Raw genomic sequence first — 12,021 nt, forward strand, 5'->3', positions numbered from 1 at the left:
CAATCTAAGAACCAACATTGATCTGTACATGTTGTGTTTGATGATAAAAAGATAGAAGGACTGTGAGATGGGGATTTCCATGAGAACCTCAAATTTGACAATGTGGAGATGATTTGTAAAGATAGTGATGATGATAGTGACCAAGAACCAATATCGAAGGACAATGCAGAAAAGTTTACAACTAATGATGCACATAATTCAATATCCGTCGAAAGACCAAGTGCATCATCCGTCGAAAGACAATCTGCATCATCCATCGACATGCAAAGAACAACATCCGTTGATCCCTCAATAGGAGTTGGAAGTCAAGTAAGATCATAGTTAGAAAGAACCCCATCTTCAAGTAAAAAATCCATAAACTCAGGGGGAGTTTCTGATCATCAAAAATCTGTTAATCATTAAGACAATAATGAGGCCTCTTCATCTAGAGCTAATCTTCCACAACAGAGAAAATGGACTAAAGATCACCCTTTTGAGCTTATAATTGGTGATGCATATTGTAGAGTTCAAACAAGAAAAGAACTCAAGAAGAATGTCTATATAGAAGCTTTCTCTCAAAGGAAGAACCAAAGAAGGTAGAAGAAGCTTTGTTGGAGCCTGATTGGGTTCTAGCTATGCAGGAGGAGCTAAACCAATTTGAAAGGAACAAGGTATGGAAGCTGGTACCCAAACCTAAAGGAAAGAATCCAATTGACACCAAGTGGGTATTCAGAAACAAGATGGATGAAAATGGCATAGTCGTCAGGAACAAAGCTAGATTGGTTGCTAAGGGCTACTGTAAAAAAAGGAATATATTTTGATGAAACTTTTGCTCCTGTTGCAAAACTTCAGTCCATCAGAATTTTCTTAGCCTATGCAGCCCATGCCAATTTCAAAGTCTATCAAATGGATGCCAAAAGTGCCTTTCTGAATAGAGATTTGGAGGAGGAAGTCTATGTTAGTTAGCCTCCTGGTTTTGAAGATCCAAATTTTCCAGAATATGTCTACTATCTTTTGAAAGCACTTTATGGATTGAAGCAAGCACCTAGACCCTAGTATGATACCTTGTCAAAATTTCTCATAGAAAATCACTTCACAAGAGGTACTGTTGATAAAAATTTGTTCTTTAAAAATCTTAATGGCTCTAGTATACTTTTTCAAATTTATGTAGATGATTTTATATTTGGCTCTATAGATGAAAAACTTTGCAAAACGTTTGCCAAATTGATGCAAAGTAAGTATGAAATGAGCATTATGGGAGAACTAACTTACTTTCTTAGTTTATAAGTTAAGCAAGTTAGTGATGGAATATTCATCAGTCAAACCAAATATATTTATGATCTTTTAAAGAAGTTTGATCTAATGGATCGCAAATCTGCAAAAACTCCCATGGCCACTGCAACTAAGCTTGAATTAAACACTACTGAAAAGTCTATGGATATTTCAAGTTATATAGGCATGGTTAGCTCTCTTTTGTATTTAACAACTAGTAGGATAGATATAATGTTTGCTACTTATCTTTGTGCTAGATTTCAGGCTGATCCTAGAGAATCTCATTTAGTAGCTATTAAGAGAATTTTCAGATATCTCAAGGGAATACCAAAACTTGGCATTTGGTATCCTAGAGATTTTGGTTTTGATCTAACTGGTTATTCAGATGTAGACTATGTAGGGTGCAAAATTAATAGAAAAAGCACTACATGAACCTGTCAATTTCTAGGAATCAAGCTAGTATCATGGTTCGGTAAAAAGCAAAATTCAGTTTCTACTTATACAGATGAAGATGAATATATTGTTGCTGGTAGTTGCTGTGCACATATTCTATGGATGAAAAACCAATTATTGGACTATGGTCTGCAAGTGGATAACATTCCTATTTTCTGTGACAACACAAGTGCAATTGCCATTACTGAAAATCCAGTACAACATTCAAGAACAAAGCACATAGACATCAAGTATCACTTCATTAGGGAACATGTAATGAGTGGTACTGTGGAACTTCATTTTGTTCCAAGTGAGAAGCAACTTGCAGATATTTTTACCAAGCCACTTGATGAATCCACCTTATCTAGGTTGGTAAGTGAGTTAGGTATGCTTAATTATTCTTAAATCATTTTTGATAATTTTGCAAGTTGAAATATAGCCAGAGTAAATGTTATATTTCTTTTTCAAAGATAAAATTTTGGCTAAGTAAGAATTTATATCTCGACGGATGTTCACTATCCATTGAAAATGAATATTCGTGAATCACATCATCCGTAAAAGTATCAATTATTACTTTGGGTACTTTTATCATTATCCGTCGAATTGCACTCAATCCTAGCCATTGATCTTGAGCATTATCCGTCGAATTTACTTACAGCCTGTATGTATATCTCAACGGATAATCTTAGAATTTTGACAGTTTTTTTAAATGGCTATTTTGGGCTATTTTAATTGGTTACTTTATTTTACTTTATTACTTTTGACAGTTTATTTCTGAGATGGTATAAAAGCCAAATTAATTTTTATTTTTTTCTTTTATCATTCTCAAAGCAATTTCTCTAACTCTCTTCTTCCCCAAAGCAAATTCTTTCATTCTGCAACTAAACTCAATCACAACAATGGTACCCGTAGTCAAGATCATGTCCTCAACTTGCTTCGTCTATGAAAAGAACAACTTTGTGGCTTTGGTGAACAAGCAGATTTTGGCATCTGAAGATTATCACAAGATGATGGACTTCATGCTGAACTGTAAATTGAATTATGTCATGCTTGAATCCCCAACCATCTATTGTGAAGTTGTTGAGGAAATTTGGACTACAGCAGTGTTCAACTCCAAGGACAAGACTATTACCTGCACTCTCAAAGGTGATGAACACTGTGTGAACTATGATGCTATTGAAAAATGCTTTAAATTTCCTGAAAATAACACACTTGATCCACACACTGACACTGATGTAAGTAGCATGCTAGTTTCCATGGGCTATGCTCTTGATGCCACTAAGTTAGGTGATGTTAGGAGAATGGGTCTTAGAAAAGAATGGATTTTTCTATGTGATTCATTTATTAAAGTATTTTCTGGTAAAATTAGCAATTTCAATGTTGTTACTTACTCACTTGTGCACATGCTTTATATGCTTCTTAGTGATAAGTACTTTAATTTTAGCACTTCTGTTATCTATGAGATAGGGAGTAAGTTAGGAGATATCAAGAAGAGGTCTAAGAATATTTATTATGCTAGATTTTTCATGATGTTAGCTAATTTTGTTTCTGAGGACCTCTCCATTGAGAACCCAACAAACAAGTTAGATTGTTGGGTTTAAGAGAGGAGAAATTATTGTTGATTTGAACATGGAAAATCATCACAAGTATGTTACACTTGTGTACATGCCAATCATGGAGTTGCCTCAAGTAAGTGAGGTAAATGTTTCTGTCTTTACCACTACTTCTCAACCACATGTTTCTTTGCCTTCAACTGTGGAAATGGAATCTGTGAATGTCACGAAACAGATTCCTACCCAAGCCACTAAACCAAAGGTTTCTAAATCCATATCATAAAAAGCTCCCTCTTGTTTCTCTCAAAAGAAACCAGTTGCAAAATCCACTAAACACCAAGAGAGGAGTGTGCAGGAGAGTGAGATTGGTGAGGGACAGAGTGAACATCAAAGAAGCTCTAAGGATAAGGTTGGAGAGGTGAGTGAATCCAAGCCTAGCCACACTACAGTTTCCCAACAAACTGCAGTGCTTAATAAGGACATTAGCTCATTGCTAGTTGCATCCTCCCAAAAGGATGTAACTATTTAAAAAAGCTCTCAGCCAAGAGCACATGCCAAAACGGTAAGGGACACTAGCTCACCCCAAACTTATGCCAGAAAGAAGAAATATAAACACACTGGGGATACATCGGATGCACACACAGTGCCTACTGCAGTCAAAGACTCAGTACATGTACCTTCTCAAAATCAGTTTGATGTGTCTCCAATGAATGTGGAGTCAGGACAAAATCTTTAACTATAGAAGCACCAAACACACCAAACTCACCTACACAATCACTGGATGTAGACATGATTCATACATCAATTCCCGATTCTCCATCTTTAACTCTCATGGAGGAGCCAAAAATCCAAGCAAGTGAGCATCATCTTTTAGATGATTTATTGGCTCACTTGCCATTTCTTTCTGAGTCTACTAAAACATCTGTGCAAAATCTCAAATCAATCATCACAGACTCTACAGTAGTCTCTACTTCAAACTTATTAATTTCTTCTATCTCGACGGATATTGTTCATCCGTCGACAAGTGATTGTATCTCGACGGATGTGCTTAACAGTAATCATCCGTTGACACTTCAAACTACTACTTCGACGGATGGTCCTTATCCGTTGATAACCACTGCACCACTTCAAATTTCAACAATTGTCACAAGTGCAGATGATTGAGTAGTAGTACAATCACTTTTAGGACTGATGGAAGGGAGTGAATTGAGTGAGAGGCTGAGTTGCTCTCAGGCAAAAGGAGAGGAAAAGAGAAAAATTATGCAGGTTATTTCTTCCAGCCTGGAAAAAATGAGTAAGGGGAGTTCCACCTTAGTAGGTGAAGGTGAAGGTGAAGGTGTGAGGATGGTGAGTAAAAGAGAGCCCTTGATGCAAGAAAATAGAGAAAATGAGAGAAATGCAGGTACATGAGATATAAGGGTGGAAGCCATTGCTAGTGAGTCAATGAATGTCAATGATGCAGACAAGGATAGACTATTTTAGCAAGAATATCAAGTTTTCATAGATTCTATCTCCTTGGGTGCTGAGACATTTACTCATCATGTTTCATCTTATCAAACTCTAGCTGGATAGGGCAATGAGGATGCTGAAAGGATGCTCAACTTGGTGCACACTACTGCTTCTATACAAAGGGCCAAGGATGACATCACAGCCTTGCCACCCAGAGCTGGTGATGACATTAATTATGGAACTGGTGGTTCTGAAGATTTATTTGGTGATAAAGATGATGATGAAGGAGATTCAATGGACATAGAGGGAGATGTAAGCCCTAGCGCAAGATCTAGCATGCCATCTTGGGCATTTTCCAAAGAATGTGATGAGCAACATTTCAAGTCTATTCTCTTTAATATCATTTAACAAACTCAGACAGCTCTTCAAGCTACAACCAATGCCAACACCAAGAAGCTACTTCAAGCACATCTCAATTCTCTTCAACTGCACCAAATTCAATCTCTTCAACACAATCTGGATGTCACTGCAATTAAAACAGAGATTGATCAAGTCAAGAAGGATGTTTCTGAGAGCTTTGATGCTAAATTTCCTAACACAACCCTGCTTGACATCAACAGAAAACTAAGGAAAAACTATAATCTTTCCAGCAAAGTGGACTCCTTGGACACAAGACTAAAAACCTTGGAAGATTCCATCACTTCAATCCATTTACATTAAGCTCAACAAACTCAGTTGCTTCAAAAGCTAGTGGCTGCACAGAATTCTACCTCTACTCAACTTGATGCTAACAAAAAAGGGGAGAAAGACTCAATTATTCCAGTTATCCAAGAGGAGCCAACAAGTGAGGGGGAGAATGTTCTAAACATACAAGTCAGTCAAGTAATTATTCCTGAAATTACTTTTCCTAACCAGCCTTGGAAAACATTGATCTAATCCAGATAGCAGCTGTTAAGTTGGAATCAAATGAAAAATTCAAAAAGCTTGATGTTGCAGCAGTTGAGAAGGAACTGGTTGAAAAATGGAAGAAAATTGATGAACATATAGCAAAGAATTTTGGTCCAATTGAGAAGAAAGACAAGGTCTTTTCTCACTTCTCTCAATTAAGACAAATTTCTGCAAATGAAATGAGTCCGGGTAATTTGGAAAGTGGCCAACCTTCATGTATAAAGTCTCCAAAAGTCAACTTAGTTTTGAAGCCCAAAAAAATTTATCCAAAGTCATCTGATAAGAATACCTTAGACCCTATGTTTGAGACTCCAAGGCCAGATGAAAAGAAGCTATTGGCAAGGTCCATAGCATTCTTCAAAGATCCAACTGACTCGGTGCTAAAGAGAAGAATTGCTAAGATCTACAGGAATGGGAAAGAAATCTGTGTGGTGGCTGGACACCCTTAGTTTGTAGAAGCAAAGAAGGAAGAAAAGGAAAGAATCAAGCAAGAAAATAAGCAATCTCCTTTAGATGCTAAGAAACTCAAACCGAAGAAAAAGCAAGATGCTATAGTAGCCAAGCTTCAAGCTGTGAAAACTGCAACTGAGATTTCTGAGAAACAACCTGTGGTAGCTGAAGATCAAGATCATAAAATGCAGAAGGAACCTCAACAAAAAAGGAAGTTCAGATACAAAATCCTTCCCAAAAGAATGTTGGATTTTGATGATGACAAGATGGAAGATTACATTCCCAAACAGTCTACAACTTCAACTCAAACATCCAAGCCCTCAGAAGTGTAGGATGAATTTAAAGTGGATCCTACAAAGAACTTTCATGGTGAGCCAATATTTCCCAAGGATGAGCCTATAGACTGGGATAGTTTTCCTCTTCCTGAGCTTAATTTACCAATCTTCAACAAGCTAAGAAAGACAAAGACAAGAGCAATCAAGAAGGTCAAGCGTGTGAAACTCAAAACCAAAACCTTAACCAAAACTCAACCAACTGTCAGCAAGAAAGATCTTCTATATATCTGTGACATCAAGGAGTTTTCATATATAAATCTCTATATGGATGAACTAGAAGAAGTGAGTGCAATTGATGCTCACAGGAATCTCCCTGAAAGATTGGTGTTCAAATACAAGGGTGGGAAAGAGATCATATGACCCCTTCACAGGATTCTTCAAGAAAGATGTTCTATTTTGATAAAGATCTTCTCATCTTTCAAGAAATTTTTTGGATTCAGTTTGATTGACAAAAGAATGATTCTAAAGAAGATAGAAGAACTAAGGAGCAGCAAAGCCTCAAATGCACTCCCAAGGACTCAATCAATTCCCTTCACAGGAAATATAGTGCACTTGAGGCCTTACCGGCTGATGGAATTCATGGATGAAAAGGGTGTTAGGAGATTCTTCACGCTGGATGACCAATTGAGCATCTCAAGCAATGAGACTCTATTGGAAATACAAGAAAAGCTAGACTTATCAAATGCTGAAGAACATGAATTTCACAGATAACTCCAAAATCAAATAGAAGAGAACAACAAGAAGCTTGGCAATAAATCAAGACAATCAAGGAGATAGATCACATCTGCTCAGACTAGTGAAGCACCTTGAAAATGATTGTGAGAACTCTTTGTGCACTTTACATTGTTCAATTTTCAAATAAACTGTAGCACTTACAAGTTTTATCTACCATAATTCAATCTGTACATTTAGGGTGTTTTATTATCATCAAGTTTCTCTTAATTTATGGCTATAATTCCAGTAGACATAAATTGGGGGAGATTTTTAGGAATATGTTATGAACTTGATGATAAGTTGAACAAACACCTTAGTAGATTTAACTTAGTATTTTGTAACTTTCAACGGATGGTCATTTCAACATCCGTTGAAAGAGTAGCTTATGTACAATAAGATTAGTAGCACATTTCTGCATACTCAAATAGCTTAGTAAACTAGATCTTTGAGAAATGCTTAAGTCATGTTGACTACTAGATTGATATCAAGATAGGTTGGTTAATTGTAAATAGATGATGCCTTGAAATCTTGTATAATTGAAATGGAGTTAACTGTCAAGAAAATAGTAACGAATGATTTACAAAGCTTTAGCTCAGATAAAACTTCAACGGATGATCAGCTAAAGTATAAACGGATGATCATCACAGTTTCAACAGATGATTCAATAAAGTTTCAACGGATGTTCAAATTCAAAAGAGCAGTTGACAGTGACTTGACAGTCACATGCGTTGATTGTATGCAATTGGAAAGTGGCAGGCTGTTAGTAGGATTTAGAGAACAAATAAGCATTTCCATTTCCATGCTAAACTGAAGATATTCAAGGATGCTGGAAAGAGAAGTGAAGAAGCATGATATTAGACTAGATTCAATTTGTCTTATTAGTTTGTCTTTTTATCATGTATCTTGGTGATATATAAACCAAGAGTAGCAAGTAGAACAACTAACTGAGTAAGTATTATTTTTCAGAGAGATAGAGAAAGTTGTATCTGTTAAGAATCTCTTTGTAATTCTGTAAGTTCTCTTGTAAGCAGTTGTGTGCTATTCAAGCATCACAGAGTTCTCATCTTTATATATATATATCTCTTGTGGATAAGTTCAAATCCACCAGAAAGTTTTAAGGCCTTGTGTTTCGATTTCTATTTTACTTTCATTCCACACTTCTTGCAAAATTAAACACAGTTATATATTAAGTAAGAACATTCTTAAAATCAGAAAAAGAAGCCAGAATTACATTCAACCCCTTCTGTAATTCTTGTTGCATTGTTTGGGAGTAACAAGCTCACACTTGTTTTTCTTAAAATGTCACAACATGTGACGCCCTCCAAACCCGGATCAGAAGTTTGGGGTTCACAACACACACACAATATCTAAACCTGTTTATAAAAATATTATATCCAATGACCCTAATTACCATAAGCATAGATCGCAACAGGTTAAAGTATGCGCACAAGCCACAACCTTATTTACATTACAAACATACCAAATCCCAACTAGTTTGAATTACATCTGAAAATAAACCATTCTCACAAACTTTCAAACTCAAAACTAAAACAAAAGTCTTCAGCTTGCTACCAACCATTTCTTTTTTAACTGGTAAAGATCATAAACAGATTTGCAAGTGTAACGACTGGGAAATTATGCTTGTATTATATCGTAATAAAGATAAATTATATATTTTATTGTATCATTTATGTGTAAGTAGTCATAAAACCCTAACTACTATGTGCTACATGTATTTCGTATCGTCAGGGTATTTTCCAGGTATTTATCGGATATTTTATTTTGTATTAAAAGTTTTCGTATCAAAGGTTATATGACCCGAACTATGTTTTAATAGCGGATATTTTAAATAAAATATTTGGCCTTATTTCTATTAGAATGGCTTGTACCATCGTGTTATTCTGAACATCTAGATATTTTATAAATTTTCCCGTTTCGCGAAAATTGACTTTTCCGGTCCCCTTTGGTTGTTAAAACCCCCACAAAGATCACATTTTTATTTTTATAAAATTTTAGGACTTTCAATTATACCGTTTCTTTGTATTTTTGAATTATTCACAATTTTTGGGAAATTTTGGCATATATATATATTGTATATATTAAATATTTAAAAATTAAAAATAAAAAATTAATACTCAAAAATTATAAAATTAGGGGCCAATTATTTTTAATGGATGTATAATTAGGGTCTTAATTCTAATTAGGAGTATTATATTACTTACTATACATAGCCTAATTTTTATTAATTAATTATAATTAAATTATTAAAAATTTCAGAAAATGAGAAAATTCTCTGCAGCTGGGGCGGGTTTTGAATCCGGGTTGAATAATCCATACGTGATTTTGTTCTGATTTCTGCACCAAATCAAGTCGTTCGAGTACTCAAATCAAAGGTTTTGATTTGTTCTTTCTCTTTCTGATATCAATTTCATGTTTTAATTCATTTTTTTTACAATTTCGAATTCTAGGGTTTATGTTCGAATTAGTACTTTTTGATTCCGAGGTTATCTGTTGAAATTGATGTTATGAATAGCTTTATATGATGATTTCTGATCGATTCATGCTAATTAATTTAACGAACGATAGCTTGAATCGAAAGTTCGAATTCTAGGATTTATGTGAATTTTGATTTATACTTTTTTGATTTTGAAATATATTTGGATTCTGAGATGTTAGGGGTTGATTGTACAGTTTATAAGCTTTGATTTAAGCTATAGAACGTGAAGTTTCATGTACAAATCAGTTAATTTGATGTTTAACCCGAGTTGAGTTTGATTTCGCCGGAGATGGAGATTACGAGATGTTTTTGGTTCGTTTTGGCCGGAGATAAACTGATGCAGTTGATTGGAATTAAAATCCTGTGAAAAAGACACAAAACAGTGTTGTTTTTGGCCTGAAAACGGGCTGCCGGAATCCTGGACTGTCGCCGGATTCTGTGCAGGTTCCGGTCATGTTCTTCATGACCCGGAATTGACCCGTTTGACCCGTTTGATTAACCCGCTTTTGATCCATTTTGTCAAATGTTACTTTCCTGACAAATGTTTCTGGGATTTTAATTTTAATTTTATTTGGAAATCAGTTTTATTTATTTTATAAATTGATTAATTAATTAATTAATTAATTAATATTATAAATAATTCTGAAATATTTTATAAAAATTCGAAATTAATTATTTCTTTAATTATTAATTATTAATTATTAATTATTAATTATTAATTATTAATTATTAAAAAATGATTAATTATATTGATAATTAATCAAATTATTTTCAATAAATCATAATAAATTCATTTTAATTGCAAAAATTATGGAAAAATCATTTTTAATTCTGATTTTTCTTAAATAATTAGTTAAAAAAAATTTTAATGTTCAATTCTCTTAAATAATTATTTATATTGAATAATAAATTGATTTATTCTTATTAATTGAACCGTTTATCCGATTTAAGCGAAACGAAAGCCTTTGGACTCGGAAAAATGATCTGTTTTCTTTAAAAATAGTTTTAAGTCCAAATTTCTTTTAGAAGCGAGTCGATTACGATATTTATTTACCTATAAGCTCTATAACTTATAGAGACGAGTGTAATAAATTTTGAAAATTAGGAAACGAGCGAGATATTGTTCAGAAATGCGAATAACGAGTCGATTTCGATTCCAAAAATTAGTTTAAACCTAGAATAACTATGTGACTTTTGTGCTATGTAAATTATGTGGTTAATCGATTCTTAATTATTACTAATTATTATACGAGTCAATTATACGCGTACGGGTAGACGATAAGGGCTATGTGGAGTCGGTTTGCGACGCGATTGAGATACGAGTTGACTAGATAAGTCTATTTCTTTGATGGAGTCAAATCCAACAAGGCGAACCGAGCCAGGGTTAGAGAACGGTGAAGTGCTTGTGGTAGATCGCATGAAATGCAAGTTTTTCCCCTATTCTAAATTCAGAATAGTGAATTACTTTCATATTCTTATCGCACTTACATACTGATAATTCATGTTCACTAACACTGAAACACAATTACTATTCCTTTGTTCATATTTCATTTAGATTCCTGATTTCTCCCAATTCGTTGAATCCTCGATTATTATTCCAATAGTTACATATATACATACATCCTAACATATTCCAATGTTGAGATACATCAAAGCATAATGATCGTTCTAGTTGCTCATCTATGGACTAGATGGTGACAATCAGGATCAGGTATACACTTGATCCTAAGGACCGACAATTAACCGGATCCTTGTGTTGGCCCGTAGAGCCTGGGTACCCGAATGGATCTATATATTGAGGTATGGATCTGCACTGTATCCTGGCTGATCAGCAGGATATAGGTGCAGACTTGTGTCCAGTTTAGTTTATTGATACTCACCAATAATGGCCTTTGTTATTTTCTGGCGAGGTTATATCTTTTCAGATGTAATCAAATTATCGGTTCATTTAGCTTATTATAACACTGTTTATATATTATGGACTTGTTGAGTAATTTATGGCTCACCTCCTTTTTGTTGTTATTCACCTTATTGTTTTCAGTTAAGAAGGAAAATAAAACCTATCAGGACTCGCGTGGTAAAAAAACGAGTCAAGCATCAGGATCCTTTAATACCAAAAGTGCTGATCCTAATCCAAGAAGAGAGCTTTGAGTTACCTGAGCAGGTGTAGTGTAGATAGTTAATGTGTGTATGTTTTAATAAAAATGAATTAATTTAAAACTTGTTAGATAATGCTTTGTAATAAAGAGAGTTATGTAAGATTTTAGATATGGTTTGTAATAAAGGTAGAGTATTGTTCTTGTTTACATACAATAACCTGGAAAGATCCAGGTTAGTATTAAAGGGGTTAGATATGCATCTACTTAATTATTATATAGGTTTGTACAGTTTG

Source organism: Apium graveolens, chromosome 8, assembly GCF_009905375.1.
Source record: "Apium graveolens cultivar Ventura chromosome 8, ASM990537v1, whole genome shotgun sequence".
Lineage (NCBI taxonomy): Eukaryota > Viridiplantae > Streptophyta > Magnoliopsida > Apiales > Apiaceae > Apium > Apium graveolens.